The sequence below is a fragment of the Belonocnema kinseyi genome, chromosome 4 (genome assembly GCF_010883055.1).
Source record: "Belonocnema kinseyi isolate 2016_QV_RU_SX_M_011 chromosome 4, B_treatae_v1, whole genome shotgun sequence".
Taxonomy (NCBI): domain Eukaryota; kingdom Metazoa; phylum Arthropoda; class Insecta; order Hymenoptera; family Cynipidae; genus Belonocnema; species Belonocnema kinseyi.
This window is the reverse complement of record NC_046660.1, coordinates 87,411,429-87,419,027: the sequence shown is the minus strand read 5'-3', so window position 1 is coordinate 87,419,027 and position 7,599 is coordinate 87,411,429. Positions and strand designations below refer to the sequence as shown.

Genomic DNA, 7,599 nt, shown 5'->3' with positions numbered 1-7,599 from the left:
AGAGCTCCAAGGAGATTATGTTGAAAAATAAAAAAAAATTTACCCCAAAAAAATTGTTTTTATACTTCATTCTAAGGACTTATTGAACTACCCTCGTATGTAAGTACTGGCCACAGTATTTAAGCATTTCAGTGTTAATACAACCTACGCAAGCAGCATTACCGTTTTTAGGTTCCTAATTATATCCCTAACCTCAGTAATTAACGGGGATCGTCGAGTTAGAAATTGAAAGTTAATGTTATCTGAAATACATCAAACAAGACGCTGAGCACCCAAGGCTAAGCGACTGATAACAATTGAAGTAGATTTTTTCAAGAATAGTGTATATTTCAATGCTTTCTTAAAATTTCAATAACTTCCTTAAATATCAATAATTTTCAATGTTCTTGAGCTCATTTTGAAGCTTTTTTTCCATAGTATTATAACAGCTGATAAGCATAAATCTTGAAAATTCCCTAATTGAATTGCTAGGACTTAAAATTGCAACAATTTGGAAAAATTAGAAAACATTTAATTTGTAGGCAAATCAGAATACAAAATAGATAAATATATATTTTCAGAAAATTTCATAGAAACTTTTTGATTATATGTTTCATATATTCTACAGAAATATCTGGATTACTACAAAGAATATTGCGATTTTTCTAACTTTTTTTACAGCTTTAAGTCGTTGCAATTTGATAAAGTAATTTTCACGATTTATACTCATAATCTGGTGTGATACTGTGAAAAAATAGCTTTAAAATGAGCCCAAAAATATTTTTAAAAAAGTTATGAAGGAAGTTATCAGTAGGCCCGGTCGGGTCTCGCAACCAAATAAGAAGGCGAACCGGCCGTAACTACTATTATGAAAATATCGCGTTCCCTATAACTTATAAACAGAGAAAACTTTTACGAATTATGACTCTTCATCTTTACACTATAATTTCTAATAGTACACTAAATATATTAATTTTTTGCAAATGGATAGTGAAAGATAAATAATTAAGGTTTCCGTTATTATCAATATGTTTCGGACTTTTTAGCTTATATGGTTGTCATGTTGTGAAAAGTTCGTGCGATTTGCCGAAAAAACTTCCCCAGTTCGATTAAGATTTTTTTCCTCCCAAGGTTTATGAAGAGCTGTGGTGACTTCTCTACCTTCCTAGACGATATGACACGGTTAACCAAGCTTCTTCATCACTTTGATCCCCTTTATTGTATTGGTGTGTCAATGATGTATTATTGGTTGTATTCCTATATGAATGCTTTTAGCTTGCTTTATTGGATACGTTTCACGTGAAGCCTCCTATACAGTAACTGTAGTAATTTCTCTTTCTTCTATTCGTTTTCTTCAAGATGCGTTCACCCCATACGTATACATATAATCGTAAGAAACGAGGGAAGAAAAATACCGGCAAATAATACATTCTTACTACCATTAAATAACAAATTATAGTGAAAAGCAGTCATTAAAATTTCACAAGAGAATGTTGTGAGATCACTAAAATTCGCCAAATACTGTTAGCGAATAAAATATTTTTCTTTAATAATAGATTTTTATATTTTGATTATTCGTGTCCCATAATAAAAAAATATTTTCAATAATAATAAAAGTATGAAATAAGGAATCTGTAATTACAAACATTTGTTGAAAATACACATTTGATGGGCCTGTCTTTATATGGGCAATCCACCTGCAGAGTGTCTTTCAGACCTAAGGACCCTCTAGTGAAGGACGCGAAACCGTAGCTTTTTATTACCGATTGGCTACCAACAAGTAGTTAGCACTTCCGCTGTACATCATCACTACAGGGTCCTTACCCAGGCCTTAACAACAGCGCCATTTGACACCCAAACTACTAGGTATCTCAAATTTATTGTAGAAACATCACTGGAAATGTGCAGTTAATATCAATTCATTTTGATCAAAAATTTTGTAATTTGGTTCAAAGATCAGATTACTGTCATCTATAAACGCAAGAAGAAATATTTATAAAAAAGTTACCTATAAAACGTTACTACATATACGAAGCATGCTCCTTACAGAATTACGGAATTTAATATCAAATTAATATATTTTCAAATTATAAAGGGCTAGTATGTATTTCCAAAAATCAAATCATACAAACATACATCATAATGCTAGAGTAATAGACATTTCCGATATGCAATTTTCAGTAATTCTTTAAAAGTCCATGATAAAGATAGACCCGCCAAATGTGCATTTTCAAGAAATGTTTGTAATTACAAATTCCGTAAGTCATATTGTTAATACTATTGAAAATATTTTTTCATTGTGGGACACGAATAATCAAAATATGAAAATCTATTATTGGAAAAAATGTGACATTATCTTGTGAAATTTTTATGACTGCTTTTCACTTTAATTTGTTATTTAATGGTAGTAAGAATGTATAATTTGAAAGCGTTTTTCTACACTTATTTCTTACGAGGGTCTGTTTTTAGGGATTTCTCCGTGTTTTTTTATTTTTGACTTATTCGCTGTAATGTCAATTATTTTCTTCTTAAAGTGGATACTGATTTTCATCAATTAATAAGTGAATATGATGAGTTTTTATGTGTACTTTATGTTTTGTTTTTAAGAGATCCGTAAGTTTGAAGACTTATTTTTAGTAGATATGAAGAAAATTTACAAATTATATTAACGAAATTTTTTAATTGGAGCAAAATTACCGAGCGCGAAACGCGAGTTTCGCAATGAGAATGTTATCTTGAAAGCCGTAGATGATTTGAAAACCTTGTTTAGAAAGAAATGGAGAAAAGGCCAATTCCAATTCAGGGCTGTAATTCCTTAGAATTTCAAAGCACAGTTTTCTATTAAAGTTATAATATTTATGAAATTTGAAAAAATGTACGTACAGCATTATTTCATGCGTTTGGGGACATTAACCGTGATACATTTTTCAGGCATTTCTCTCATATTCTAGTACATATTCTTGCAATATGTACTTGAAAAATAGACAAATAACCTTTACCCTGAGCTCATTTTCTACACAACTTTTTAAGCATTTGATCCTTTAGAGAGAAAAAATTTTAGCTCTGACATATTTAAAATTAGGAGAACTTAATCATCAAAAAATAAGTGTATTAAAACTATTGGCATGTACTATATATTTCTGTATATTTCTTTTGTACGCTTTTTTCTTTTCGGGCTGCCTGAATTATATAATTCCACCATGCATCACCAAACCTTCTTATTACAACCGCAGTACCCAGCTAATCTGCTACTATCCTAAAAGGTGTCTGAATGAACATGATCACAGGTGATAAGAGGAATTGTTACTCGTATGTCAGTTTCCTAGTAGGTAAAGGCATAATTGCCGTAGTTCACAAGGGAAACTTGTTTGCTTTATTAACAGATTCATGTTTTTTTTTAGTTCGAAATCAATGTTATTAACTTAAAATTTAAATAATAATTTATTTCGTGCTGAAAATGTATCGTGTTTAGTTTAAAATTCAGCTCTAGAATTATTCATATAAAATTTTACTCCTTTTTTAATTATTTATTTTATTGGTTAAAGATGAAAATATTTTGTTTAAAATTCGCATTTTTTTTTCTTAAAAAATAACTGTTGAAACTATAAATTTAACTTTTTTATTTTTGGTTGTAAAATTGATAGTTTTTAGGTAATAGTTAGTATTTTTGCTAGAAAATTAATCTTCTTAATAGAAAATTCAATTACTATGTTCAAAGTTGAACTACTTTGTTAGGTATTCATTTCATTGATTGAAGGTTTAGATATTTGTTTGTAAAATTTTTTTTATACAGTATATGACGTTTTTAGTCAAATGGTTAAAATATTAACAATTATATTTTTCTTTAAAAATTAATATTTTTAAATAAAATATTAACTAATTAGTTAAAAATGTACCTGAGTTTTTAAAAATGTATCCCTTTTGCTTATAAGCTCAACTATATGGTTGTAAATACAACTCTTTTATTTATCTATTTAGTCGAAAATTTATGTACGTAGATTGAAAATTCAACTATGTGGGTAAAAATGCCACTATTTTGTTAAAATGTTATTTCTTTGAATCAAAATTCAAATCTAGTGTGTAAAATTAGTCCTTTTTTTAAAAATGAGCATTTATTTTTTGAAGATTCAACTACTTAGTTAAAAATGCAACTTTTTGCTGTTATAAGTTCATCGTTTTTGTTTGGGAATTCGACTATTTGGTTGATAAATTATCTAGATAGGTTCAACATTCCACTATTCATTTGTGAATGCAACTATTCGGTCTAAAATGAACACTTCTGTTATTTTATTATTAAACTATGTGTTCAAGAAATCATTTTTTTTAACAGAATCTTTACGAGTGTTAAAGTTAACTGTTTTATAAAAGAATCATGTTTTTTGGCTTCAATTCTCAATTCTTTTTTTGAATATTCATCTCTGTTAATATAAAATTGGTATTTTATAGTTAAAATCTTATTTTATTTAAAAATTAAAATTTTTATTTTAACTTATTAGTTTGAAACCGCAACATATTTTAAATTAAAAACTTCATTGTGTCATGTTAAATTTAACACCGTACCCATACACTTTGTCAAATAAAATCAAAGGAGAAAATTTGACTTAAAAGGGTGGGAGGATGTTCGTATGTGTGAAAAGTGTTTGAAATAGCGTGATATAGTTTTTGGTCATACTTTTATTGGTCATAAATCATTTTTTTATGATAGTACACCTTCAATATAGATTTATCGATTAATCTTCAAAAGAAAATTAATTTCTATTCATACATTAAAATTAATTATGCAGATTAAAATGTCGTGCTTAAAAAATACATTCAATAAGAATATTAACATTTAAAAAAAGTTAAACTTAACATTTCGAGAAATTCGTCTGTTGTTAAAAGTATTCTAAGATAGAATAAGTCTACATATTCATAACTTTTTCTCTACTCGATTTGGAAGTCTTGTTACCTTATTATTTTAAAAAATAAGTACGTTTTCTCATGTACGTTACAGTATGAAAAAATGAACGATAATTATTTTTAAGGGATAATGGTAAATTATAAGTAAAAGAATTATTATTAAAAATACATTTTCTTCTAACAGCATTTTAGAGCTGAAATTTAAAATGAGCAGCATACAAAATATATATTATGATTTTAAAAGATATTAAGAGGATTTTTTTAAATTTCAGCCGAAGAAACTATTCAGCTCTATAGAATACTTTATTTTCGTGTATGAGAACTGGGGTATGAAAGTTTTAAACACATTCCTAACTTAATAAATAAATTCAGCTCAGCTATATCTTAAAAGTTTATAAAATTTAATTTTTTAATATTATTTAATAATCTCGTACAACTTAGAGTAATTAAACGTACCTTTAAGTTTCCAAGGCGTTGTTCAAGAAATTCGGAACAATACTATACTTTGGTTGCACATGCTAGAAATTTTATACTTTCGTGCATAATCTAGAGAGCACATTAAACATGAATCATTCCAGATGTATTTTTCATATCTAAGGTAAATATTTTTGTAGAAAGGCAATAACACCAGTCATGCCTAATGATTTTTTACGGTCATTCCCCCGACTTACATGCTTTGAAAAAAAACTCAGAATTTAGGCTTATTTTGTCGTACATATATTTTATGTAAAATTGGATTGCTAGAAGAAACCTGTAGATAAGTTAAACTATGATTACCCTGTTCTTATCAAGAGTATCAGATGTGCAACCAAAAGAATGATTTTAAATAAATATTGAATCTTGTACAGATATCTCTTTTGTGAATCTTAAGTCTGCTTAGACAAAAATGTATCATCAACAATCATTGTGAGGGTCTAAAGCTAGAAATAAATTTTATCTTACAGTCAGTATAACCGCAGAGCAAGCGAACAAAACATGATAAATCTCCATTTGAAAAAAATGAGTCATGCGTGGTTGAAGCAGTCTTTGTACTCGAGAAATATGATTATTGATACTTGGTTTACAAAAAAAGTATCCCATATTTTGTACAAAAAAGTTAAATATATGACCAAAAACGGTATAAACTTAAGCACATCGTGTTTTCGAAATATAGCCTTTGTCTAAACTTTATGGAATCGTCTGGAACCAGGTTATCATGTTTTGTTCGCTTACTCCTTGACTCAGCATTTATTTAAATATTCATAACTCGGGCTGCAAAGATGACTACAGTCCGTTTTTCGTATGTTATATTATCAGTTCATCATGACCTGATTAAAAATTTTATGTTTATTTGAATTACTATCAATTTTAGATAAAAATATTACGCCTAATTTGTATACATTATTCTTTTATTTTTTGAAACAACATTCATGTTTCATTGAAAAATAGTTCAATATATAAGCTTTTTTCTTATTAAGAATTAATCAATTCTATAATACCACCTAAAAACACTTGTATTCCTAAATTTTTTTATATAAAAATAAATTTCCATAAACAGCATGAACTACCTTGCAGAAACTTAGCAGAACACAGGATGTCAGGCGTATTAGAAAGGCGTGAAAAACGGAAATTTTATGGAAATCTTATTGGTGCTAAAAATGTACGGAATTTTATTTTTGCAGCGTGAATTTTCTATGTTCGATAAATAAAGCAGCATGTACACTTTTTTTGTTTCTAAGATCGCTGCATTTTACCAAATTTTCAAACGAAAAATAGAAAGTGGCTTGGGAATGTTCAAGTGATTCAGACACGAGCTAAAAGTTAATATTGATAATTAGATAGGCAATTTTTGACAACAAAAATTAAAACTGAAAAGATAAAAACACATTAAAAATACAAAGTTTATTCAGTTGCTTCGTTGCAAAATAAAAGTTTCTTACTAAGTGGCAGCTTAATGAATATTAAGTTATGCGCGTTAGGAAAATGCATTTGAGAAAATTATTATTTTCCAAATTGTAATATTAAATAATTTTTTTGTTGTGTCGGGAGTCTAGAGGAATCTTCCAAAAGATTTCTTTGTTAGAATGCACTTTAGGAAAGTTTCATCTCACCTTAGAAATAACAAGAGATTTTTTGATACATGTGAAGACTTTTTGCTGGTTAAAATTAACTACAAACAAAACTGCTATTCCTACACAAAGATAAATTTCAAAAGATTTATTCACGGAAGCGCGTGATTTTAGAGCTACATATCTTACGTGCCCTTAAGTTTCGGACTCTATGATCTAAGAGAATAGAATTCGAGACCTGAGAGTAAAGGATCGTGGCCTAATGCCTGAAACTTCAAAATCTATGCTGTAAAAGCAAGTGTTCCGAGATCTTAGATCTCGCGCTCAAGAGTGATATAATCAAAGAGCAGTGCCGTGAATTAATCTCCCGAAAATTCTGTCCATATAAAGAATACAAAATTTTAATGCAGTAAATTTGCCAAATATCTCATAGATGTTTAGGATTTAAAAAATATATATTTATGATATTTATGATATACATATAATATTTTGTTTATAAAGCTGAGCCTAAATTGATCTTTTGTACATGTAACAGTTCTATAATTTTTAAAATACCTTTCAAATTTTCCTATACAATTATTAAAAATTATTAAATTAACATTTTTTATTCAATGGCATATCAAATTTTTGCTAGCCAATTTTTATCAGCAGCAAGTCAAATTCTGCATACGTT

General features: G+C 28.2%; 1 protein-coding gene across 2 annotated transcripts in view; it reads right to left on the bottom strand.

Annotated features, from left to right (window-relative positions):
* Window positions 1-7,599, bottom strand: part of LOC117171736 (probable chitinase 2) — a 149,456-nt gene that overhangs the window by 5,196 nt on the left and 136,661 nt on the right. Inside the window, exon 1 of one of the 2 annotated variants that reach the window (XM_033359320.1) lies at window positions 5,335-5,373. The exons of the other annotated variant lie outside the window; for it this stretch is intronic. The gene's annotated coding sequence lies outside the window, so the exon portion shown is untranslated. Of the gene's footprint in view, window positions 1-5,334; window positions 5,374-7,599 lie in introns of those variants that run through there. 2 annotated transcript variants of the gene reach the window in all.